Raw genomic sequence first — 27,867 nt, forward strand, 5'->3', positions numbered from 1 at the left:
TTATGCCGTAAGTTTTTGTTTCTTCAGTTTCTTCTGAGAAATCTTTTTCTTCTGTGCAACATCATCTTCTGGCTTTAGAACAATTTGTCCCTTTTCACTGAGGATCATCTCAGTGTACAGGGGAAGTTCATGCATGGGTTAATCTGGCCATGAGCATTTTAAGTTCATTGGCGCATCTTAGGTGCCTTGTTCACCAGTATATGGTCAATGAGCAGAGGATCTACATATAAACCCTTCAGCATTACTTTTTGCATTTTTAAACATGTGCAGCAAAAGTTCAGCACTCTTTTTTGGTCACCAACTCTGAGTCCAGCCCCACTGTTTGATCTGGGTACATTTTCTGACTACCATTTACTTCTGGAATGGCACACATTGCTTCTTTAAGGTGACGTTTTTCAGATACTTGGTGGCTTTTGGATATGCATACTCTTGATGGCCTGGGCAGTTTCTTGGGTAGGCTTAAAGTGAACACGAAGATTTGAACCTTTTGATTTACATGATTTTGTAGGGTTTTCGGGGTCAAGAGAATAGCAAACTATCTTCAAGGATCACCTCTGGCCTTTTCAGGGAAAGGCACATCTTGGTTTCTAAAAGAAACAAAGAAACAAACAAACAAAACAAAATTAAAAACAAAAACAGAGGCAACCAACAGTGTGCTCATGGATAGCTCATGGCTACTTCCCTGCAAGTTTTCCTTCCCTTGATGTAGTAGTAATAGTTGTTGTTGTAGTAGTATTTGTTGTAATAGTAGTTGTAGTAGTTGTTTTTCTTCTTCTCCTCTTCATCCTTTTCCTCCTTCTCTTTCTTCTCTTCTTCCTCTGTACCCCAACTACTCTTCTCTTTCTTCTTTTCAAGATGGATTTCTCTGTGTAGCCCTGGCTGACCTGGAACTTGCTTTGTAGATCAGGCTAGCTTTGACCTCAGAGGTCCATCTGCCTCTGCCTCCCAAGTACTGGTGTTGTTTTTTAACTCTTAAGTAAGAGCCAGCTAATAGCAACCCATTCTTGGGACTCTGCCTCTCTTGGGAAGGAACTCTGGTCAGCTTGATGTGAGTCAGGGTACCTTTACAGCTGCTGGTCAGTAACTACTTTTGCTTTTGCTCTTACCTATTTCTGAATTTCCTTCATTGGGCTCAAGAGACACAACTCTGCTGTTGGAAATTTTGTTGACCATTGATAATCAGACACCATTGCACCAATACCGAGTCCTCCTGCATCTTTTGACTAATTCTGTTCCACTCCAGGAGACTATCTGTGGCTTACTACCTCTTAAATTCCCCAGAACCTTCCAAATTAGCATAATCAGTCAGGGAATAAGTACACAACTTGTGGGAAATACTTGATCTGTAAACCTTAATAGTGGTACTGAGGTAGAGCCTTTAAGTGGTACAGCCTAGTATGAGGTATTGTGGGTTCTAATAAAATCTCTGAGAAAGGTCATCAGAGAGGGTTGTAAAAAACAGAGCAAGTCTGCCCTCCCTTTTTACCTGTCTGGCCATGTGTTTGCTCCCTTTCATGGCCACTATGCCCTGCTGATATCTTCTGGCATGGGGTCCTTGCCAGAGCTGCTTCTACGCACTAATTGGACCATCAGGATTCAAAACTGTAAGCTAAACATGCCTCCTTTCTTTATAAGTACCCAGCCTTACTTATTTCATTAGGATTTAAAAGATACAGCCTGGTGGTGGTGGCACACACTTTTAGTACTCAAGCATGCATTTGGGAGGCAGAGGCAGGCAGATTGCTCTGAGTTTGAGACCAGCCTCTTCTACAGAGTAAGCTCCAGTACAGCCAAAGCAACATGAAGAAAACCTGTTTTGAAAAACCACCACCAACAAAAAAGATATATTAATATCAGTGTAACATGATGTTAAAATGTACAAAAGTGGTGTGTGTGTTTGTTGGATGTCTAGGGCTGTTGTAACAAACTGCTATAACCTGGATGGCTTAAAAAAATAGAAATTTATTTTCTCACAGTTCTCTAAATTGGTCATCTGAAATCAGAATGTTGGGAGAGCCATTCTTTCTCTGAGGGCTCTAGGGAAGAATCCTCCTTCCCCTTTCTTTTAACTATTACAGATAGTTATTAGAAATTCTTGATATTCCTTAGCTTATTATTGTGTAATTCCAACTTCTGCTTCAGTGTTCACGTAACAGTGCATGCACGCGAGTCCAAATTTCCTTTTCACAATGGCAGCAGCCATTTATTTAAGATGTGCGCTAACATAATATGATGTTCTAGTAATTTGTTTGTGTCTGTAGAGTCTGTTTCCAAACAGGGTTCTTTGAACAAGTTCTAGTGAGTCTAAGCTTTTTTGTTTGCTTGTTCCTTTGTTTTGAGACAGGGCTTCTCTGTGTAATAGAGCCCTGGTTGTCCTTGATTTGTAACGCCAGTTACAGACTGGCCTTGAACTCACAGGGATTCTCCTGCTCTGCCTCAGGGTGCTGGGATTAAAGGTGTGTCTCACTACACCAGGCTTGATTCTAAACTTTCGTGGGGGCGCGCGCGCGCGCGCGCGCACACACACACACACACACACACACACACACACACACAATTACTTTAATACAGTACAGGTGGCATGTAATTTTAGATCTCATTATTTAAGTATTGTGTAGGGTAGGTGGTTTTGGTTTTCAGTATTCATGAAACTGTAGAAGGCTGGTTTTATTAGCTTCTATGTAGTGTAAAATCTCATGCTATTTAAAATTCCTGACAACAGCATGTTGTAATTAAAAAAAAAATACCAAGTTGGATGTCAAGTGGCCTTGATTCTAGTTTCCACCCTGAATTAACTATCTTGTATAACTTTTCCTGGCAAGATATGAATAAATGGCTGTTTACCCCAGATAGGCACTATCCACAGACCAAAGTAACAGTTCCATCCAGTGTAATTTGGTGAGTATTTGCGTTACTTTTAGGCAGCTGAACCGTCCACTGTAGCACGGGTGAAGATTAACCAAAGTTGCATCCCGAGAGCTAGCTCCCTGTACAACTTGCAGACAGCTCAACTGGTGAGAGGGTCTCTTCTCCCTGGCAGCTGCTATTCTGTAGCATTAGGGCTAGGGCCTTGGAGATCTTGGAAGTTGAAGGGACTTTCTGGAACTTGTAATTGCTTACTTCTTGAGTATTTTAAGTTTTGTTTATTTCCAGAGTTTTAGTGATCTTCTCTCTAGGATGAAATGTTTCAGGAAATTGCTAAATAAGGCCATGTCCAATTAATTACTTTCCTCATGGATAAAATGGGAGGCCTGGAGGAAGAGAGAATCGAAGAAATGATCTATAAAGACTTTTCTACCTCTCAGATTCTAAAGTTCTATAATTGTGCAATGTACCATATTTAGAGTTTTGTTGGCATCACAAAAGAAAAAGTAAAGAGAGTATGCCCCAAATACCCACTGGATGGGTTATGACTTGTGAATGTGGCATCTACAGATTATTTGCTTTACTGTAGTGAAGGCCACTTGCTGGTCTTCACTGCAGTAAAGCAGTGAAGACTGCTTTACTGGTCATTTTTAACTTTTTTCAATCTGAATAACATATCAGAAAGAGGAACACTCTGATAGCCAGTTAATTCACTTAAAGCTAAAAAGCGTGTCACTGCTCTACTTTCTTTCTGAGTTCATAAAACAAAATGAATGTAAGGAAGCGTAGTTTCTCTTCTCTGTTCTTAATTCTCTGTCACATCATTCTTGTTATCAAGGGATCTTAGGAAAATTCTTATTAGAGAATGCTAATTATCTTGGGAGGTGGAGCATTATGTGAAAATTACAGCTGTGATTTATTGACTGTTGGACTTTCCTTGTGTTTTTGAATAGGTCATTGATGTATTTAGTTTGAAATCAGTCTTTCAGTCATGTGGAGAGTCACGGGTAGTACTTCGTCGAGACCCTGTCAGCACTGTGACAGAACCGTTGGGTAATCCTGTAATTCTCATGATCACAGTAGGGAGTTATATGTACGTGTTCCCATTAGTGTCCATTGGTGGTGTCAGTGTAGTGCAGGTGTAATCAATTTAGATAAATTATGAGGAAAATCAGGTCTTTTTTGTTTTACTTCATACAATTAAAATCCAAAACTATATTCTGAGGGTAGAGATAATATTTGAGTGTAGAATTTACTGTAATCTTATAGCAAAACTTGGAATAAAGTGTTTAAAAGGACAGACTATAGAAACTAAATATATATTGTAGTTATGGTAGAGTCATATTTTCTATTTCTGTTTTTTATTTTTCCGTGAAAAGAGTATGAGGATCAGCGTTCAAAGGTGCCTGCCATGCTGCTCTACTGGAGATAAGTTTAACATGTTAGGGGTCTGGAGAAATGGCAGTAGTTAAGAGCACTGGCTGCTCTTCCGGAGGATCCAGGTCCAATGCCCAGTGCTTATTTGGTGGTTTACAGCTGTCCTTCACTTTGGTTCCAGGGGGTCTGATACCTTCTGGCTTCCCTGGGCATCAGGTGCACATGTGCCAAGTTTTTGACATAAAATTTTGCTTATCACTAAATAACTTTTAAAACCTTTCTTGTAAGATAAGCCTGTTAGCTTTCATCTCTCTCAACGGTTGCTTATTTGGGAAAGTCTTCGTTACTTCTTCACTTTTGAAGTGTAATACTGTAATTCTGATTCAGATGTGTTCTCTTTTTAATGGTTGGAATGCTTCATTCTGTTCTTTTCTTGCTATGTGGTTTCTGAAGGGTTGAGCTTGATATAATCGTGACTCTCTTTCCTCTATAGGTAAGGTGACCCCTTGGTTTTTAGTATTCTCTTGCTCTCTTTGGTTTTTGGCAGTCTTCATGTCACTCGCCCACATGTAAGTATTTTGGCCTTTGTCCTGCTTGGTGCTCTCTGGACCCTGAAACATCACTGCAACAATTCTTTTCTGTTGCAGCATGTGGATTTGTGGCATTTCTTTTGTACTTTCCACCTCCTGCTGTCCTTATTCACCTGCTTTTCCATGTCATTTGCTTCTCCCAATCAGCCTCCTTAGCATGTGTAGCTCACATTTCTGGTGGTATTGCTAAAACCTCTGTCATACCACGGTGTGTTTGGCAGTTAGGCTGATACCTTCCTGCCCATCCTTGCACCTTTCTTATTATTTCGTAGGTTTTGCCCTAACAATACCTTTTCTTATCTTGTTCATAAATAGACATAACATATCCTGTAAAGGAAGCTGAGGCAGTAAAGTATGGCATGAATTTTTATGTTTATCTGCCTAAGAGGTAGGCTGTATTTGTGTAGCTTTGGTGTCAGAGGCTAAGCATTGTATTTACGTTTTTTGCCTGAGAGAATCTTTAAATGAGGTCTGAGGTTTACAGTTATTTTAGTTGTAATCTTTGGCTGTTGCACAGGAGTCATGTTGATGTGGTAAGGGGTGAGGGATGGTGATGAAGGGAAGGAGTTCTCTGGTACTTTTCTTAGATCTGTCTTTTTTGAGTTTGACTTGGCTATCTTTTCCCTATGTCAGAAGATAAAAGGGGCCTGAGTGGGTATTTCCCTTCTGGATTGGCCAGGTCCTGTAGAAACCTAGACAGAGGCTCAGTAAAAAAACCCCAGTTGCTTAAGTTTTGATAAAATACTTTCATTTTTGGAGGGAAGGCCTTTAAAGAGAACAGAGGACTGGTCACGTTTCAGAAAGTTATGTTTCTTCGTTTTATTGTTGGAAGTATAAGGGTCTTTTCTCAGAGCTTTAACAATCTGATAGAGCTCTGGTAGATAAGACTCTAGACAGTGGGGAACTTTGATAGGCTTGGTTTCTGTAGCTATTTTAAAATTTTATTTATTAAATTATTTCTTTATTTTTGCGATTCTAAGACAATGATATCCTTTTCCTTTTTTTTTCTCCCTCCAAACCTTGCTATATACCCCTCCTCATTCTCTTTCAAATTCATGCCCTCTTTTTTCAGTAATTGTTGTTACACATGTATTCCTGAATACATAAATACAACCTGCTTGTTCTGTATAATGTTGCTGGTATGTATGTCTTCACGACTCATCATTTGGTATTGGAAAAGCAAATGGTGTGTTCTTCCTGGGGAAGACTATTTCTCCTAGTATCATGATTCCTTAGTTAACTATAGTTCTTTGTGTAGGGTTGAGGATTCCTGGGTTTCTCCCACAGGTTTAAACCGTCTCAGATATATATATATATATATATATATATATATATATACACACACATGTATATGTATATATAAAATATATATAAAAGATTTATTTATTTTATATGTATAGTGTGTTGTCTGCACATATGTATCTGTGAACTGCCTTAGAAAACAGAGGAAGGTGTCAGATCCCCCAGGACTTAAGTTACAGATGGTTATGAGCCCTCGTATGGGAGCTGGGAGCTGAACCCAGGTCCTCTGGAAAAGCAAGTGCTCTTAATCACTGAGCTATCCCTCCATGCCGGCTCCAGCAGCTTTTCAACAGTACTGAAGTGTCCTTCCTGATGCTGGCTCCAGGTGAGAGCCTCTGCTCTCCACACACGGCTTTTCTGCCTTGTCCAGGGGCTAGAGTAGCTGTCTCTCTTCTGACCTCAGTTTCGTAATAGATCTAAGAAAGTGTTGATTTTCAGCCTTTTGTTCTTGTTGTGAGGATGAAAGTAATGAATCTTAGGCTCTCTACATTTTCAATCCAATTCACGTTATTTTTACTATATTTTTTAGTTTCTAATGATAAAGACTTTGTATGTTAATGTCTTTTGATTTGGCAATACTAATTAGATTTTTATTTTCTAATATGCTTACACATTTTGGGCTAACATTCTGATTTGCAAGGACTGAGGAAGTTGATCCATAGTACTGATTTTTTTAAAAAAAGTTTTTATTTTATTTGTTTTCTTATTACTATTAAAATGAGTAAGTATATTTATTATTTAGCTTGCAAATATACTTTGGGGCAAAAGCAACCTTTGTTTCCTATGTTGCAAGATAAAGATTTGTTTTTATGCTCACGGTCTGAGTGTCAGTTTGTGGCAGGTTTCACTAATCGAACCGTGGGTATTTAATGATGATGTTGGGAATGTTGATAGTTTGGATTTGTGAAACCAGTTGATTATATGAAACATTCACATTGGTTTTTTACATTTAAATTTATTTTATTAGTGTTTTGACTGCATTTGTGTATGTATACTTTGTTTATTCTTGGTGCTGTCAGAGCTTAGAAGGGGTGACAGGCCCGCTGGAAATGGATTGTGAGCTGGGGACTGAACTCTGGTCCTTTATAAGAACAGTGGGTGCTTTTAACTGCTGGCCGTCTCTCCAGCCCAGCACTGGGTTTATTACTAGTAGACTTAATAGAGTACAGGCTAAGAGGTTAGTCCTTATATTTCTGTGGTTCCTTCAGAAAAAAAACTCATGTAAATATCTTGAAGAAAAATTTATGTAAATTAAAAATATAAAATATGGTTTAAAGATTTCATTTTGAAAACCTTCACATTGAAAAAAAACCAATGTATTTTAGATGATTAGTTTTTCAATCCTTAAAAGAAGGAGTTATTCTTAATTAGACAAATTTAACATGAGATAGTATCTTGTTGTATAACCCTGGGTATCCTTGAACTTCTGTGAATACTCCTGCCTCAGAGAGGTGGAATTATAGGCACAAGCCATCTTTTGGGACCTGTTTTGCTTATTTTTTAGATAGGTCTCACTATGTAGCCCAGGCTGACCTGAAATTCACAATGCTTTTTCTGCCTCAGCCTCTTGGGTGTTTGAATTATTAAGTGTGTGTTATCATAGCCAGGAGAGAACTATTTCATATGTAGAATTTTAAAATTTAAACTTATGATTATAGTTTTGTTTTATATTTAAGCATATTTTTGGTTACTAGATTATTCCTCATGGCTTATTAAAAACAATAATATGTTTTCACTGTGTGATATACTGTTAGGTTGGTCAGTGGGACAGTTTATTGTATGTGCTGCTGGCATAAATATATTTTGTATTTAATTTTTTCTGTCTTTTGGTTTTTCTTTTCCATGATTGTCCTATGCTCTTGATTATCATTTTAGAAGTCGTCCTTTATTTATATCTTTGTCTGTTTTGTCTTTCTCTCAGAAGCATTTTATATTCTCTACCACAAGGAAAGTAAACATTTTTATAGATCTTGAAAAAAAATGAACAAGTTCTCTTTGTTCTGCTTATATGATTAGAAATCAGTGTCAAATTGAATCAAATAATTTTGTTTAAAAAAAGTTAAATTTTGTTATTATCTGTTAGAGGGGATCTAGATGGTCAAAAAATGATGTTTTAGACCTGCATAGTTAGGTTGTATATTGATATTAGTAAAGGAAATCAGTATTTTATGTCTAACATTTATGCTATTTTGCTCATAAGCGGAGTCTCTTTTTACTGATTTAATGTTTGTGGGCCTAGTTTGATATTTCATACGGAGTCTGTATTTTTGTGACTTGTGTCCCCTCTTGCATAAGGTTTATATCAAATGGTTTAGCCATTTGAGTGGATGTCAGCAGGAACAGAGCCTAATAGAAACTTCTGATGTTCCTCAAAGGGCTGAATTTGATGATTCTTATCCACCTAGTTACCTTTAAAAACCATCAAAAGCTTATTTTAAGTGTTCCAAGGCTCTATGATCCCTTCTTGATTTCTAAGTTAGAGATTTTATACAGAACTACATTTAGCTTTCCATTTTTTTCAAGCTATTTTGCCAAGAATAAAGCAAACATATCTTTCTACAAAATCAGTTAGGCTTTGATGAGCCTAAGATAAGGAAAAAGAGATTGTAAATCATTGGGTTCATTTTATTGTAAAAGTAGCAAAATTCCTCAGTTGGTATTTCGTATTTTACTGTGTGTGTGTGTGTCTCCATTCAGAGAAGACAGGCTAAAAAGTATCACTTCCCTGCTGTATGGGAATCCAAAGTCTTGTCTACAGAGATGCTTACATATTTATTATTTCTGTTCGCTTTCCCTCCTGAGTCTTGTGTTACTAGATTTTCTTCAAAAAACCATTAATTTATAACTACTGTGAGTTTGGAATGTGAAATGAAAAAAAAAAAAAAGACTCTGGAAGAAGCAGATAAATTTACCAGATGAGTTAGGTATATGCTAATTATTACAAAATAGGATACTGTTTGCAAAATTATGTTTGAAAATAAACATAATTTTATTATGTTTATTAGAGGGGTAAAGAGTGTCTGAGTGTTTGTACGGAGAGTCGTTCTGCAGGGCTAAGCTTTGGTGAGTTCTGAGGACTCAAACGCACATCCTCATGCTTCCATGCAGACATTTTACCTCTTGAAACATTTCCCCAGCCCTTGAATAACACTCCAAGCAGATAAAGTTTATTACATCAGAGAATCATTTTCTAAAACAAATACCTAGGTTTTTAATATCTTAATTATCATTGTAACTTTATTATACTCCCTTTTAACATGGCTGTGTTTTCTTTTTTTTTCCTCTTTTTTTTCCTTTATTAATTACACTTTATTCACTTTGTATCCCCCCCTGTGGTTCTCTCCCTCCTCCCAACCCCTCCCTTCCTCCACCTTCTGCATGCATGCCTCTCCCCAAGTCCATTGATAGGGGAGGAATTCTTTTCCTTCCTTCTGATCTTAGTCAATGAGGTCTCATCAGGAGTGGCTGCATTATCTTCCTCTGTGGCCTGGTAATGCTGCTTCCCCATCAGGGGGAGGTAATTAAAGACCAGGCCAATCAGTTCATGTCAGAGACAGTCCCTGTTCCCATTACTGTGAACCCATTTGGATACTGAACTGCCATGGGCTGCATCTGTGCAGGGGTCTTAGGTTATCTCCATGCATAGTCCTTGGTTGGAGTATCAGTCTCAGGAAAGACCCCTGTGCTCAGTTTTTTTGGTTCTGTTGCTCTCCTTGTGGAGTTCCTGTCCTCTCCAGATCTTGCTGTTTCCCACTTCTTTCCTAAGATTCCCTGCCCTCTGCCCAAAGGTTGCCCATAAATTGCTGTGTTTTCATATGTGCTTATGTTTGTATTTGCTACTGTTTTCACAGTAGAATTCAAGTAAAGTACAAATATATTCCCATCTTTACACTATGAGGCACATAGTGGGCAGGCAGGCAGTAACATTTGATGAATGGAAGGTTTTGTTTTTCTTCTTTTTTGGAGCAGGAGAGGTTCAGGTTTAAGTGGCATTTAAACAGATTTGGTAATTTAATTTTGTAAAGACCATGTGAGAAGGCAACACTGTAATAAGAACTCATTAATTCTCAGGCTTGGCAGTTTTCATTATTGTGTTCTGCTAAATGTGCGTCATCATGAAATTGGGAATTTAAGTTAATTTTTAAATATAAATTATAAATAAATTCTGAAGTATTACAAGTTTTATTTCATTTCAATTTAGAAGTTCCAAGAGATACTCTGAAAGCACCAGAAGTTAAAAGACCTAGGAAAATGAAGTAGAACTTTTTTCAGAGTCTGTAGGAGAAGAAGAATGCACATTTTAAATGCTAGCAGTCTAAGTGCTGTAATCCTGGGACACGTGGGATGGCCGTGGGTAAAGTTGCTTGCTGCCAATCCTGAAGTCTCTCAGGATCTACAGCGTGGGGAAGAAAACTGATTCTCAGAAGATCCTCTGATCTCTAGAAGTCTCTCTCTCTTCCTTTCCCTCCCTCCCCCCCTTCTCTCTCTGTCTGTCTTTCATACACATACACACACCCACACACACAGGGGAAACACTAACTTTTTTTTTTTTTTTTAAAGGTGTTTTAAATCAGCTTTTTGGTGAGAACCCCAGAAGTCATACCTGGAACTTAACGTTGAATTAAACTGTACTAGATACAGTGTGAAGTCTCCCAGGTCTCCTTCCATATAATAGTGTCAAAAGGAAATTATTACAGATTTAGTTTAAAGATCAAATTGGCATTTATTAAGAATTAAGGTAAACTGACTGTGCCTTAAGTAGACTTAAAGGTAGCCTGGAAGGTGGTGAACTGTCACCCACCCCTTTTTTCTGTTCTGCCTCTCACTGCAGCCCTCTCTTTGGTGGTGAGTGCTCTGGCCACTCTTAAGTGCTGAATCTGTACCTACCAGTCAGGTTGTGGCTTTGGGGCTGAGATCACCGTGACCAGCTTAGCCATGATTTTCCCTAAGTGTACAAGAGAATGAAATAGAAGGAGGCAAAAGCAGTCCTTGTGAATTTTGGAAGCTAGTAATCTCTCCATGGTAATTGCCCATTTACTTCAACTGCTATCAGTCAGTTTTCAGATTGACCCTTGGCAGTGACTCAGTAGCTATCACAGTCTGCAGAAGGTTACCTGTACTCTCTTTGCACAAACTGACCCCTGATATAAAAGCCAGGAAGATCAGGAAATCAGTACAAATAGCCAGACCTGACAGGAATTTACTTAAAACCCTCAGGGCTCCTGGATGAACAAAGGAGGGGACCCCAAAAGGCATAAGTGGTCTCTCTCCTGCAGTTTCTCAAGTTGTCAGAAATTTCTTTAGGTCCCTTTATGGCTACCAGAAGCTCTCAAAGACAAAAATTACAGGAGATTTTAAACATCTCATGAGCTTTTTACTTGTGATTTTGGACTTGGTCACTTTGTTCTATGGAGTAGAAATATTGCTCTGGGATGAGCAGAGGAGGTCAGCTCTAAAGCAGGAAAGGGCTGAAAAAAAAAAAGCAGAAACAACAAAAAGCAATGACTGTTGCAGTTACTTTCTAGGATTAAAGTAGAGGGGATCTCTTTGAAATAGTGCTTCCATTGACTGGAACCTCCTGCTGTTTTTGGAAACTGGCCCATCAAAATTAGTTTGGTTATTTAGCACTTTTGACTTTATTCTGTTTTTCTCTCATCTGCTGGAGCCCAGTGCAGGAGTCTAGTCCAAAAAAACAGTGACATTTTAGGACCTTGTTTAATAGCAGTGACTTAAGTCTGTTTTGTTCTAACTCTGCTGGCACTTACTCTCTTTGTAGAATTTTTTTTTTCCCCTTGAAAATCAGAACCAAGGTTGGACATAGAGGCACACACCCTAAATCTTAGTACTCAGATGGTGGTGGCAGAGGGGTTAGTTCAAGGACAGCCTTGGCTACATAGTGGGTTTGAGGCCAGTCTGCTTTGAGATCTTGTTTCAAAACAGCAAACAAGAAAAGAAAAATGGAATCAAATTGCTTATTAGATATAGCAACATTTTGAGTGCTGATTTCATAACACATTTAGAGTATGTCTTTTTTCCAACTGCTCTAAGTTTTTGGCTATAGCTGCTTTAGTATAATTTTATGGATATCTTTGCATTTTGTTAAGGTTGAAGCATCCTATTTTTTGCACATGGTCATAGCTCTTAATTATTTTTTTTTGTGTGTGTTGATTTTATCTAATAGATCCTTAATTTTTTTTAGTTTTGTATCTGAAAGTTGAATCTCTAATTTCACCATAGTTGTGTGTGTGTGTGTGTGTATGGTGCTGGAGTTGTATCTAGGGCTTTGAACATGCTAGGCAAATAAATGTTCTACCATTGAGTTATAACCATGACCCCTTATATTTTCATATTTTTATTGGAAGCTTTAATTTTCTTATGAGGGATATCTATAAAGATTCTTTACATAAAATGATGGTAATTGTCTTGAGATCAATACTGAGTCATCAAAGGCAGTGATTTCAAATCTTTCTTGAATTAATAACAACAAAAACTCAATGAGTCATTGCTGTACATGAAGAAACTCCTGCCTAGAATTATCATTTTTTCTTGTATCTTTATGAAAAGGTGGAAAAGTACCATCTTTCTACTGTAATAAGAAAGGAACTAATTCTAGGATTATATATATATATATGTATATATATATATAAATTTTCTCCTTTCTAATAATATATACTTCAATGTTTTGAAATTTAATGAGTATAGTTAATGCTTTAGTGTGATTTTCAATCTTTACTTAATGCTCTAGTGTGTCCCCCAAAACTTTTAAATCAGTCATGGTTCTTTTAATCTAGAATGTGACACAATATTAATAGTATAATAACTTGGCAGTTAAAATATGTTCACCAGGGAGGTGAACTTAACCAAACATTATTTACTCTATTATAAATGTCCATGCTGGCTCAGTAGTTCAGAATATGCTCTGCTCTTCCAGAGGACCCAAATTTAGCTCTCAATACCAGGGTAGATAATTCATAACTGCTTGTAACTCCAGGTGCATGGGATCTGATGCTCTTTTGGCCTATGTAGGTACCACATACACAATACATCCACTCACACAGACATGGACACATAAAAATAAAAGTAAAATCTTAAAAAACATGCCATAAGTGCTATCTCAAAATCCAGCTATACCACTTTCTGGGCATATACCCTAAAGATGATCCACCACTCAATAAGGACATTTGCTCAACTATGTTCACAGCAGCATTATTTGTAATAGCCAGAATCTGGAAACAACCTAGATGTCCCTCAACCGAGGAATGATTACAGAAATTGTGCTATAGTTACACAGTGGAATACTATTCAGCTATTAAAAACAAGGGAATCATGAAATTTGCAGGCAAATGGAACTAGAAAAGACATTCCTGAATGAGGTGCTGTAGTAAATTTAGAAATGAATGTTGGGCTGTAAAATGTTTATTATTAGCCCTAAGATTATTGTGATGTTATTATCTAACCCACTATCTCAAATAATGAGACATAGACACCCGTTAGATTTATAATTGCCTTATTTACCTTGGGTCAGGCAGATATTTTACTTATACTGTCTCAATATCCTCACCACCCATCTCCATCTCCCAGCCCCCATCCAATGCCATCCACCTTAATCTTCCTCAATTGGACTACCTTTCATTCATAAACCCATGGTACTTGCTTAGATTCTTCATTTGGGCCTTTTCATGCCATTATTGGAGTCCTTCCTCTACCTGCGTGGCATTTTCTCCAGGCTAACCCATCCTGGTGTCCTCCTCTTTCCTCTCTTCCTGTCCATCAGTCTTTCCTGTGATTCCTCCTGGGATTCTCCAAAGTCTGGGAACCTTAGCCATGCCACCCCAACCTAACCTGCCAAGGTATAGGCTGTTTAATTAGCCAATCAGGTATAATGACTTGGGCAGGTTTACACAGAGGGCCATTAATTAGCATCAGACCAACCTCCAACAGTGAGGTAACCCAGAAGCAGAAAGACACACATGATATACACTCACTTATAAATGGATATTAGCCATATATATATATATATGATAAACATATTAAAATCTATACTCCTAAAGAAGCTAAACAACAAGGAAAACCCTAGGGAAGATGCATAATCCTCATTCAGAAGGGCGAACAGGATAGACATCGGAAGTAGGAGAAGACAGAGAACAGGTCAAGAGCCTTCTACAGAGGGCCTCTGAAAGACTGTACCCAGCAGAGTATTGAAGCAGATGCTGAGATTCATAACCAAACTTTGGGCAGAGTGCAGGGAACCTTATGGTAGAAGGGGGAGATAGAAAGATCCAGAGGGGCCAGGAGCTACACAAGGAGACCAACAGAGCCAAAACGACAAAACAAAACAAAACAAAACAAAAACAAGCAAACAAACAAAATCTGGGCCCAGGGGCCCCTGCAGAGACTGATGAATCAACCAAGGACTATGCTTGAGGAGGACCTAGACCCCCTGCTCAGATGTAGTGGATAGATAGCTCACTCTCCATGTGGGTGCCCGAGTAAGGGGAGCAGGGGCTGTCTTTGTCAAGAACTTGGGTTGCCTGCTCCTTGATCTCTTCCCCCTGGCAATGTGGCCTTATGAGGCCAGAGAGGAAGAGGATCCAGGCAGTCCTGATAAGACTTGATAAGCTAGGGTCAGTTGGCAGAGGAGAACTCCCCCTTTCAGTGGACTAGGGGAAGGTGATAGGGGCAAACAGGGAGGGAGGGTGGTAATGAGAAGATGAATAAATTGTAAAAAATAAAATAATAAAATGAACCTAAAAAAATGCCATAAGTGTGTGTGTGTGTGTGTGTGTGTGTTTGTGTTTTGCTGTAAATAACAGATGAAATCTCTTTAAAAGTGAAGATAAGCTAGAGGTAAAATGTTTTGGTGGAGGATTATTGGATGACTAGAGACTGAATTCTGTAAGGAAGATTTTTGTATTTTGCATAGTATGTGGCATATAGGAGGTACTCAGCAAGTAATGATTAAATAATTGTTAGTGTATTAGCTTGGGGGTTTCACAGAAGATGGGGAAATAGAGGAACAGTCAGTAGAGGTTTGCCTGAGCTATTAATAGTGGTTAAAGGACCAGAAATCATATGGACCAATGCTGTCTAAGATGGTAACAGCTAGCCATATCATGCTATTTAAATTAAAACTAAAATTTCAATACTTTGCTCTCAGTAAAGATATTCCAAGTGTTGAGCAGTTGTCTGTGGCTAGTAGCTACCCTATTTTTATTTGTTTGAGGAACAGTGGGGAGTTTAACATGACAAAAAGGATGCTGAAAACAACCAGCTGTTTGTGTAGATCCAGAAACCAGAATTACGTATAATGGGAAGCTCATTTCAACTCAGGCTCAAGGAAACAGGCCAGAATGTAATCCTCTGGGCTGTGGTAAACCCATTCGTGGAAGCCTGGTAGTCTCTGGCCACGAGATAAGCAGTGACAGAGGAAATTCTGTCCCTGGTTAGTAAGTCTGATAAAGTCCGAGGTCCATTCCTGCTTTTTGAATGAGCTGCAGAAAATAATGAAAATATTTTAACAGCACTTTTCTTTTTCTGGAACAGAATTGAAATGAAGTCATAGAAAAGTGGGTTAAGACATCAGAAAGGTGTGATATCTCTTTAGACTGTTTCCAGGCACCTCACATTCTCAGGGACCTTTAAAGATGTCTAAAGGGCACCCTTAACGCATTAGTTCTCTGACTTGTGCGGGTTGCTTGCTCTGAAAAAAGCTTCTAGATCATCCCCAGCATCTTTCCGACCAGCTCCTGCCCCAGAAGCTAGCTCTCCTGGAGCCTGGAGGGAGGTCAGGGTTGTGACTGACCTGTGTGTGTAAAGGGGTAAGGAGGCAGGGGGAGGGAGGTACAGGCCCTAGATACAGAGCAGGCCTCATGAGGGTGCCCTGGAACTTCTAGGGGAAAGTTCTGCTGGTGATGAAGCTGGGCTCTATAGTTGCCCTAGCTACAGAACACTTGATTAGCTTGCTGCCACACTATGGTGACCTCTGCTGCAAGATCAGTTGCTCCCATAGCTTCTGTATTGGATGGTGTGAATATAACGTCTGTTATAGATGGCCAGATACCTATTTTTTTTATAGATTTTAATGATCCAGATAATTTATAATTTTAAACCAACATTTTCAGTAAGGTGGTTGTACTTTGAAACTTAATTTGATTTTGTTATAAAATCCTCATTCAACTAATTTTAACTTGATATTCTGTATTTTAAAATAATGAATATTATCCAATTTTGGAGCCTGCTAACATTTTGTAAGATTAATAGGTAATTTTGAGTTGGTTACTAAAATTATCTTTATAGTAGTATTTTTTTTTCCTCTTAGGAGGCCATTAGACCAGAATGACTTGTTTCTTAGGTTCCTATGTAAGCAAACAACCTATATTAAACAAGGAAAGTAGCAATGTTACCAGTCACAAACTACCAGCTAATGTATTTATCCATATAGTGTCAGGTTCACAAAAGTTGCTCAGTAGATTTTAATTCCCTTAATACATGTTTTCATTCCTTGAAATCATAGTTCACAAATTGATGATCATAAAAGTCCCTTAAGGAGCTTTTAAAACCTGTAGGTACCCAGACATACATATTAAGTACACAGAATGTTGTCTGTTTTTATCATTGCATTTACACATTGAGATATAATTATTGTCTTAAAAGCTTTTGGTACTTTTAGATTCATAGAAGTAGGTCACTTTCAGAAAGAAGTGTTCACATTTTCTTGAACACTGGGTATTTTTGGGTTCTTAGTATCCTCATTGACAGAAAAATAGTTCTTTATATTTCTTTGGTGTGTTGTTGTTTTGTTGGTGGTGGTGTGGGTGTGTGTATGTGTGTGATAAAAATTAGATGGAACACCCAAGGGTACATTCTATTTTTTTTTTTTTTTTTGTATCATTTGTTGAAATGGATGCCCTCTTGATTTGTTGTTTAAAGTCTATTGATGCTGGGCGTGGTTGCTGTCTCTTGGTAAATCATTTGGGAGCTAGAGTCACCAGTAATCACAGCAATTCAGAGATGGAGGCAGGAGGATTACAAGTTCGAGGCTAGTCTGGTGAATATTGAGACCTTGCCCACAAGTCTCTTTGGGTCTGTTGCTGAGTTTCTGCCCCATTGGCCTTTTGCATATCTTGATGCTTCTAATACTGGTCACTGCGGCTTTGTAAGTTACAGAATCAGGTCATCTCAACCCATCCAACTTGTTCTTCTTTTTCGTTATTATTTTGGCTATTGTACTGGTTATTGGTATTTTGTTCCCAAATGAATCTTTTTCCTTTGCTTTGTGAAAACAGATGAGATCTTTTATATATGGTTCTTTTTGTCATAGCAGTCAATGCTTAGGAAGGCTAGAGAGAATACCGAAGAGACACTGCTGATAATTTTTCCCTCCTGTATCCTGTGTTCTTGCTTGGCTAACTCCAGCAACATACTCCCTTTCCCCAGCATTAATCCTCATGGCTTCCCCAACTTTTCTGCAGACTGCTTACAAGTACCAGACTCCTGCAGTGCTCAGAGGCAGGTGTACCAGAGTAGCCTGATACTGGCTGTTTGTCTTTGGTGTGACATCAGCTCCATAAAGAATGGATCTGTCTTTTTCTAATGGTGGGTTTCTAGGAAGTTGAGGTGAGAGTTCTAGAGCAGCTGAGCCATTCAGTAGATGGCACTGTGTTTTCTTCAGCAGGATCTAGATCTCAACCCTAGGGTCCTTAGTGGTTGGAGGAAGATCTTACTGCAGTGTTCTGGCTCAGGTGTAGTGGGTATATACAGCCCTTTTTGTTTCTCATTAGCTAATTGGCTGTTTCTCCAGCCCTATTATAGTTAATGATCTCTCATACTAAACTTTCCCTTTTCAAATTCCTGGGTGTCCTCTCTCTTGTAGTTGACTTTGCATTTCCATATGAATTTTAGAAGCAGTTTGTAAAATGCCTACTGAGATTTTAATTAGAGTTACGTTGCACTTAGGCAAATTTGGAGAAAATTGACACCATAGCAATATTGAGTAATATATTCATAACAATATTCTGACCCTTGGATAAGGTATTTCTATTTAGATAATTAGTTTCTGTCAGTAATGTTTTCTGTTTTTCCATATACTAATTTCTCCCTTGTTTTGTCAGATTAATCCTTAAGTATTTTGTTTTTAGTGATTTTATAAATAGTATTTAAAAGTAAATTTCTATTTGTTCATTGCTCATATGCAATTTTTATATATTGCCATAATGTTACTAAATATATTATTTTGGTAGATTTATAGATTGTTGGATCTTCAGCGTAGACATTTTAAACATGTGTTCTGTGAATAAAGAAAGTTGTATTTTTTCCTCTAATCTGGATGCCTTTCCCTCTCCTCAGGGACAGGGTTTCTCTGTGTAGCCATTGGCTGTCCTGAAACTAGCTCTGTAGACCAGGCTGGCCCCGAACTTAGAGGTCTGCCTGCCTCTGGCTGCTTTTTGTCTCATCTTGACTTCAGCGGCTAGTACTTTTAGTGCATGTGTAGTGCTGAGTAATTAGACATCTTGTTCTTGTTTCTAATGTTAAGGGGAAAGCACCTCTGACAATTAAGATGAAAACTGTGTAATTTTCAGATCTTTTGAGATACCCTTTGTTACACTGAGAAAATTTTTTACTATTCATAGTTTGTAGAAACTTTAAAAACATGGAAATGGGGGCTGGAGAGATGGTTTAGCGGTTAAGAGCACTGACTGTTTTTCCAGAGGACCCTGATTCAGTTCCCAGCACCCACGTGACAACTGTCTGTAACCCATTTCAGGGGATCTGACAGTCTCACATAGACATACATGTAGTCAAAACACCAATGTACATAAAATAAAAATAAATTATATAAAAAAAGGAAATGGATTCCAGTATTTTGCCACATGCTTTTTTTTTTTTCATGTTTATTGAGATAACTCATGTATTTTTCCCCCTCAAATTAGTGTGGTAGTTGCCTTACTTAAATGTTAAACCAGTATTGCACTCCTAACATAAACCACTTGTTTATGAAGTGTGTTTGGCTGCTTAATACTGTCCTATGTTCACTGATGTGGCTTTTTAATTTTTTTGGTATTATATTTGTTATCTTTTCTTTGTATATGTAGTTTGTGTGGCTTTCTCTTGCCTCCAGGTTCACTAATTTTTTTCTTTACTATCTTATGTGTTAATTAAGTGTTGCGTGTTTTTCATCTTTGACACTGTAGTTTTCATCTCTATAGTTTAGATTTTTTATTTTAATATCTGCCATGTTTCTACTTAAGGTTTTGAATATGTAAGATATATTTAAAATAGCTTTTAATATCCCTGTTCCTAGTTCTAGCATCTGTTTTAGTAACTTGTTTTCTTCATTATAACTCACAGTTTCAGCTTCTTTTTGTGCCTGGTAATTCCCCATACTGCTTTTTTCCTAGACAAGCCTTCATCTCCTAGGCTAACTGATTTTTCTGCCTCAGTCTCTTGAGTGCTAGGACTTACAGGGATGTGTCACTGTGCCCAGCTCTGGTAATATCTGATTGGATGATAAATACTGTAAATTTTACCTTTATATTTTATACTAGGGATTTTTTTTTAGTTGTTTGGATTGTAGTTGTCTAGAGACAGTTTGAGACTTGTGTTTACAGTTCATCAGATGACTTTGAGCACTGTTAGAGAGGGCTAATTATTTCTCACTACTGAGGCAAGACCCTTCTGAGTACTCTACTCACTCAGTGTCCCTTGGTACTTGGGCTGGCAGGAACAGCTGTGTTCCTGACTCCATGTGATTGTTAGACATAATCTGTAATTCTTCCAGTTGTTTCTTTCTTAGCTTTCAGTGGTTGTCTTATACAGTCATGACTGTGAAAACCACTGTGTTTTTTGTCTGTTTTGTTTTTAATTGCCTTGTTTCTTTTTTACTTTCTTTTCTACTAAATGCCTAGTCTACATGGACTTTTAGGCCTTCGTTTCACTACCTCAGCTGAGTTCATCAACTTATTTTGGTCAGTTTTGGGACTGTGAAGTGTCTAGAGGTAGAGAGCTGGGGCAATGGTATGATTGGTTTGCACTACTTCCTGTCCTTCTAGAACAGAGGTTGTCAACTTGTGGGTCATGACCTCTGTGGGTGTTGAATGATCTTTTCACAGGGGTTGCCTAAGATTATATGAAAACATTGATATTTCCGTTATGGTTCACAACAGTAACTAGGTTACAGTTATGAAGTAGCAACCATAAGGAACAGTATTGGCTTAGGACTCCCAAGACCGAGTTTAAGACCAGCACAAAGGAGTTTTATTTGCCCCAGAGGGACAGAGGGCAGGGAATAAGAGACAAATAGATTGAAGGACGAGAGGGAAGCCTATATTTCTCTAGCCTCAGATGGTACCACCAAACCTGGCCATTGAGTGACATCTTCCTCTCCTTGATCAACAACCCAGCTCCCTTGAACATTTTAAATGGACATATTCAGCAGTTCTCTTAGGAGTTTGAGGATCATGTATATATTAAGTATACCTGAATTTAGGTTGATGTTGAAAACACACACAGAGAAGGCTAAATAAAGCTTATTTCTGTAAACTGTAGTAAACTTTTGTCATTACAGAATATTACAATTCTTTTCCTTCCTTCCTTCCTTCCTTCCTTCCTTCCTTCCTTCCTTCCTTCCTTCCTTCCTTCCTTCCCTCCCTCCCTCCCTCCCTCCCTCCCTCCCTCCCTCTTTCCCTCCTTTCCTCCTTCCTCTTTCTTTCTTTCTTTCTTTCTTTCTTTCTTTCTTTCTTTCTTTCCTCTCTCTCTCTTCTCTCTCTCTCTCTCTCTCTCTCTCTCTCTCTCTCTCTCTCTCTCTCTCTCTGCTGAAGCTGCTGCTCAGGTGGGCTCCACAGCAGCATGGGGTGAATGGCAGGGCAGGGTCAGTGCAACAGCTGGCCCACACAGAGTGTCTGGCAGTCAGTATTCCTGCAGTTCATAGAGGGCTATATAGGATATGGAACAGCACAAAGGCTTAGAACAACATGTAGAAAAATTCAGAGAGTGTAAGAGTTACACAGAGGGTTTGGAGATAATACAGGAGACAGCAGAGACATATTCAGGAACCAAAGCTGTTGTTGGCTGCTAAAGTGTGCTTTTTTTTTTTTTTCCCCTGGTGGACCCACCACTAATGAAGCCTGGTGACTCAAAGTCAAGAGACAGAGTGTCCTTATTATGTTTTCCTAAAGGCTGAGAACAGAGATCTTTGGGAAGGAGAGGGTTGTCACCTAGACTTCATCACCAAGAGAGATACCCTAGTGGGTCTGAGGAAGAACCCGGGACCTGTCCAAAGAGTTTGCAGAGGGAGAAGGGCTCTGGATTTCAACAGTTCAGCCACCACAACAGTTTAGCCACCAAAACTGAAAGGAAAGCTTGCCACCTACACCAAATTGAACAGAGAATGCTTTTCAGAAGTGTACGAATGTAGGGAGTTTTAGGGGAAAAACTAACCAATCAGCTGCTGTCAGATGGAGAAGGCTGACGCCTGAAGGTCCAAATGTTTGAAAACTGGGCTGTGGGGGTGGTGTTCTTCTAGGCTGATATCCAAGTCAGGGAATCAATGTAAGGAATGGTAAGATTTAAGACCCCCAAGATCAAGTCCTCAGCACCAAGGGTATTTACTTGCCCCAGAGAGACAGAGGGCAGGGAGTAAGACACAAAGACAGGGGTAGAGGAAGAAGGAGAAGGGGAAGGGAACAAGGGAAAGAGGTAGGGATATTTGTCCTGGAGTGGGAGAAAGGACTGCCTCTAGATAGAGGGGACACTGATGTGGACCTTAGGAAAATGGTTGTTTATAAAGGTATAAAGGGAAACCCTATGTTAGGATGAGGTTTAATTTTAATTGGGCATGTTAACTAGGTGAGTCAAAGGGGGCTTTTGATTGCTGGACTTCAATACTTTGATAGCCGGACCTTGGTAGTCAGCCTCAGAAGAGGAAGTGGCCACATAAGGGAATAGACCTTGGTGGCTAGCTTTAGGAATGTAATGTTGTTTTTCCTCCTGCAAGGCAGAGGAAAATGGGGAGAAGGGCAAGGCCTGCCAGAGCTATGTTAAACCTGGGCCTGCTAGAACCCTTCAGCAACAAAAATAACTATGGGTGGTGTCACCACCACAGGGGAACTGTGAAAGAGTCGCAGCCTTGGGAAGGTAGGGAACCGCTGCTCTAGAGTCGTTGTTCTTTGTTGCTTGATGCTGAGTTTCTTGAGAACTGTTGTTTTCTATAATTTTTCTGGCTTTTTATGTTTGTTTCAAGTGAAACATCTGTTTCCTGTTTGTCCATCTTGACTTCTGTCCTTTCGTTTTAAAATCCTAGTAGTTTTGGTGGTTACCATAATTCTGATTTGAGAGTTACCATTTCTTTATGCTTCATCCCTAGCTGATTGAATATTTAAAAATACTGCATACAAATTCATAACGGCAACTTTTAAAAAAATAAAGTGAAACTTTCATGAAGCCATTATTCTGCTCATATACAATGAAAGTTTAGTCTTTTTATTTCATACCAAAGATATTTCCAATGCCATTTCTGAAGAGTAAAAAAAAAAAAGACATATTGCATACTAATGGAATATAATTATTAAACTATGATGCAAAGAATAATCTACTGGGAACTGTCTAGGGAACAGATTCTTAATATTGCAACAGCCTGTTGTTCAGTAGTTTAACTGTGACATTAGATTCATCATGACTACATGAGAGGTATCTATAGAATATTTAATTATCATTTGTGAGTATATAGGGAAAGGTAGATCAGAACAAATTATATGGAAAATATATAGCATGGTGACTGAATTTCATGTTTGTTTACTTGTTTATTTATTTATTTTTAGAAACAGGGTTACACTCTGTAGCCCATTCTGGCCTGGAACTTACTATGTTGCTTAGGGAATCCTTTTGTTACCTCCCAAGTGCTAGAATTAAAGGCATGAGCTAGCAGGCTTACAGAAAGAGTAAAAAAAAAAAGTACACTTAGGAAAATAGATGCTCTAAAGAATGCAGTTGTTTCTTATAGACCAGTTGTTGGACCTACAGTAATGGAGATTATCGTTTTTACTTCGTGTCAAAAATTAACCTGGGATAATTGAGTTTAAGTATTGTGTTTGCTACTTGCTAACTGGGTAAATTTTTTAAACTGAGTTTCTGCCTTCTCATGTTTATAATGAGCATCTCAACTGGGTAAATTTTTTAAACTGTGTTTCTTCATTCTCATGTTTATAATGAGCATGAGATATCTCAGAGGAAACAGTGAGAATGAAATAAAACTGATGCAATGTAGTTTGGAGCTTGAGAGATGTTTGTCTTCATTTTTTTCCCCTCTAGTGGCCAATGAATGCTTTGCTTTTCCTACTACATGTTTTCCTAGAGTTTATATGCACTCAGAAGCAATGCTTGGACCCTAACATGACTAGCATCACTGCAGTGTTGACCTGGAACTCTCTGGAAGGAAATCAATAGCAGCATATAGTATAGGAATGTATTAGGGAATGATGGAATGAGAAGGGTCTGAGGGCACGCTCTAAACTGGAGAAAGACGATCAGATTTGTTATAGTGTTCCTCAGAATGTTGAGGTCATGAACTAGCCTCACAGAAGGGTTTTCCTTTTTTTTTTTTTTTTTTGGTTTTGGTTAGTCTCACCTTAGTCCCTATGTCTTCAATGGAAGTGCTCTTTATCTTGGTCGTGATTTTAAACTCCTCCTAACCCTTGATTTGAGATTTTAGTGCCTTTGTAAAACTTTAAGGAATTACTAGTTTAAAAACTTTGAGTGACATCTAAGTTCTTTGTCTTTATGCTCTGCTTTCTTTGGTCTGATTGTTTAGCAGAAGTAACACTGTAATAATGACTGGAAGAGAGATCTGAAGAGGGTTTTGTAGCAGCAGTTTCAGTTCACATCTTCAGCTTAAAGTTCAATTGACTTTTAAAGACAGTCCTCATCCTTCTGTGAGAAGTGTAGTAGAGGTCAAGGAAAATCAGTGTTAATAGTTGGTATTCAAGGTTGGTATATACATCCAACTGTCCAAAACCTATTTCTAGGTGCTCAGCTTGTGATCGAAAAGGATTAGGTTTTTCCTTTTGTCTGTTTCTGTCTCTGTCTCATTATACAACTCAAACCTTGAACTTGCCGTCTTCCTGCCTCTAACCAGCCTAGTTTCTCTTATATATATTTTAATGCTCTATTAATTTTTTCTAACTGCTGCTTAACAGTATTCATTTCTTTTTCTCGTTCTCCCTCTCATCCCCCTCCTGCCTTTTCTCCATTTCTCCGTCCTAGTCTCTTCCTCCCCCTTTTGAAAAATTAAGTCTTGTCTTGTTATTTATTACAGGTTATCCTCAAACTTGTGATCTGCAATTGTATGAGTCCCAATGCTTGGTTACATTGTCCATCAGTCTCAGCCCCTCCTTTCTGTCTGTCTGTCTCTGTCTCTCTGGCTCTCTTTCTCGAAGACCTTACTGTAGCCTTGACTAGCCTATACAGCCTTGACTGGTCTATACTGACTGTATAGACCAGGCTCAAAGTCACAGAGATCCAATTAAAGTCATGTGCCACCACTTCTGCTGTTTGTAGTTTTGTAAATAACTATTTTATTACATTTATTTAGTTATTATTTGTGTGGGGGTGGGTAGGTGTAGGTCAGAGGACAGCTTGAGGGAGTAAATGCTTTCTTTCCATCATTGTGGGTTCTGGAGATTGAGCTCAGGTTGTCTCAGGCTTGGTGGTAAGTATCTTTATCGACTGAGTCATCTTGCTGGCTCTGTTCTGTTCATTCTGAGCTTGGTGAATTCTTTGTTGCCATGTGAATTTTTCCTCCCATATGAGATATTTCTTGATTATAGGTGAGTCAGTCTTTTGTAAGTATAATCTACGTTTTGAAATTGAAGTATCTTTATCCCATTTGATATATATACAGCCTCTTGTTACTTACTAGTTTGCCTCTTGCTTTATGACTTCCTATGTTCCTCTTAAATTTTAGTGTTAGGCTCTGCTGTTTAGCGTTTATGGAAGACATTGACTTATTCAGATGCTATCAAAATATGAGTATTTGTTTACCATATTTAGGATTATTGGGATATTCTTCTACCTTTTCAAAATATAGGAAAAGAAGTGTGTTTCTTATTCTTTTCCAACCAAGCTAATGACAAATCTTGTACTTTTAAAATAAATTTGAACAGGAAAAAATGCAGCGAATACTATATCTACTATTTCTGCATATTTCTGGTAATAAAAAGTTGGTTTACTGTGTCTCTCAGTAAAGTGTTAGAAGTAATAAATATTTAATATTGTTGTGAATTATTTTTCTACTAAGGACAGCCTTATAATTTTTCATTGACAAAATTCATAAAAATTTTAATAATGTTGCTTTCTCCTTTTGTATTTATATATTTTTCTTTTTTGCACGTGTGTGTGTATATGTGTGTATGTATATACACTCACCATGACACACACACAGAGGTCAGAGGACACTTTACAAGCTATTCTGTACTTTCATTGTGTGGCTTCCAGGTATCAAACTCCGGTTGCTGGCTTGTCAGCAAGTGCCTTTATCCGCTGAGCCATGCTGCTGGCCTGTTTTGGATTGCCAGAGGAAGTTAAACAACAGATTTAGTTAAGACAGAATAAGTCATTGAAGAGAATCTTTGCTTTGTAAAATACTATTTTGTCTCTTAAACTTTATTCTCTTTATTCGTAATTTTTGTAACCATTTAATCAGGATGTTTGCTATCTTAGCTTTATTGTTTTATTTTTTATTTTTTGGGGGGGAGGACTTTTTATTTATACTTTATATATATATCTTAAGTCTTGAAGAACTTCAATAGGTTTTAGCCCTCTATTTCTTTTTTTCCCCCCTCTTCTCCTTTTCTTCTTCTTTTTGTGTTGTTTTGAGACAAGGTCTCACCATGTAGCCTTGGGTCACCTGGAACTTGCTATGCAACCAGGCTGGACTCAGACTTACGGAGATCCACCTGCTTCCACCTCTTGGGATTAACAGTATGTGCCACCACACCTCGCCTTTTAGTATTTTTTCCTAAGCAAATAGGTCTGTTTTTATTACACGTGCTTAAACAGAAATAGAAGCACACAGTTGAAAAGTCTTATGCCATTACAGGAGTTCTTAAGATTAACAGGAACAGCAGAGAGTGGTGGTTGCATGATGTCAGCACAGGGAAGGTGAAGGTAGGAAGATCACAAGTCAGAAGTCAGCCTGAGCTATGTGCTGAGACCATGTTTAACTAATAACAAAGTTAATAGACAGCCACTTTCAAAATTCCATAGATATATGATTTTTCCAAAAATTTATATATCCATCTTTTGTATAACTAGGAATTAGTTGAACTATTGATTACATTTAAAATATAATGCAAAATATGTTGAAAATGTATGTGAATTCTCTTGTGTTATATACTGCATTTTATAAGCAATTAGAATATATTAGGAAATATATTTGGGATGAATTAAAAGGATTCTGTGTTTATTGGTATCATACATATGTTATTCAGGTCATAGACTAGTTTTATATTTGTCTAAAATGTCTTGCATAGTAAAGGAAAAAAATGTAAGTGTCTGCATCTTTTTCTTTAAAAAACATGGAAGCTCAAGGCAGCCAAACAAGCTTCTTGCATTTAACATAACAATTTAAACTCAGTTGACGGAGCCTCCCTAAATATTAATCACATAGTAGAAAATAGCTTTTAACAATTTAAAAGTTTCATCTTATTCTTTAGTTCTTTAAGGCTCCCACTAGTTATTATTATCACTTTAAGAAAGTACTTAAGTGGTTCCAAGAAAAGCTTCAGGAACAGCTGTAATGACAGCTGCAGATGTAGTCAAAATAGGTGTTTTAAAAGGCTATTTATGCCCTTTCGCATCTCTTTCTCTTACCCCGAAGAACCCAAATAAATGTATTTGTAAAAGTTTTGGTGATGTTGGGATTCCCGAGACCTGGTTTACCATGTGCTTAGCTATGTGTAGATGTGGCGACTGCCTGTGACTTTTTGTTAACATTCTTCTAGTTACATGTGTCTCATCGTCTTTATAGATACACACCGGCTTTGATCAGGACTCAGTCACCTGCTGAAACTATTCACCGGACTAATAGTTTCAGCTTAACTTTAAGCTAATGTTGGTAGTAATTATGTTTTGATTAGAAGTAAAGGTGAAAACTCATGTGTTTTTAAAAGTATTTCTTGAAATTTAAAATTTTTCTTTAATAAGAAATTGCCTTTAATCTCATTTAAAAACAAATTTGGCAGATCTGAGTTTTTGAGTGAAATCTATTACAGTGAATCGAAAGCTAAGTCCTTACCTTTGTTGGCCATCGTCCCCTCCTTGCAGCTTTATGATCTGGTAACCAGATGCCATTCTAGGCAGTTTCTAAGTTCATCAGTCAGGAATTGGTTATTAAGGGTTATGGGAGGACCTTGGCTAAAACAGTGTTTGGTATTAATTTTCATTTCCCAATTATAGTCTCTGTAGATGCAAATTATACTGACCGTTGATCATGAGATATGATAATATAACCCCTTTCCTTACTTTGTACAGAATTATCTGCTTAGAATCTGATTCAAAATTGTAGTAACTTAATGCTGAATCATAGTTGGGGGAAGTTTGAAGTTTTCTGTTAAAGTTAACAGTTGTACGCCTTCTGTGGCAGCATGTGTAACATGCCTGTGTGCTTGTAACTCTGTGGTCAAAGTGGTAAGGGCACAGTGCTGTAGAGGACTCGGTTCTTACCTTCAAGTACAAGTAAATA

General features: G+C 38.0%; 1 protein-coding gene and 1 pseudogene across 11 annotated transcripts in view; one reads left to right on the forward strand and one right to left on the reverse strand.

Moving 5' to 3' along the window:
- Nucleotides 1-27,476, reverse strand: LOC110547776 (large ribosomal subunit protein uL22-like; annotated as a pseudogene).
- Nucleotides 1-27,867, forward strand: part of Fut8 (fucosyltransferase 8) — a 216,266-nt gene that overhangs the window by 37,353 nt on the left and 151,046 nt on the right. The gene's annotated exons all lie outside the window — the stretch shown is intronic.

The sequence above is a fragment of the Meriones unguiculatus genome, chromosome 7, assembly GCF_030254825.1.
Source record: "Meriones unguiculatus strain TT.TT164.6M chromosome 7, Bangor_MerUng_6.1, whole genome shotgun sequence".
Taxonomy (NCBI): Eukaryota; Metazoa; Chordata; class Mammalia; order Rodentia; family Muridae; genus Meriones; species Meriones unguiculatus.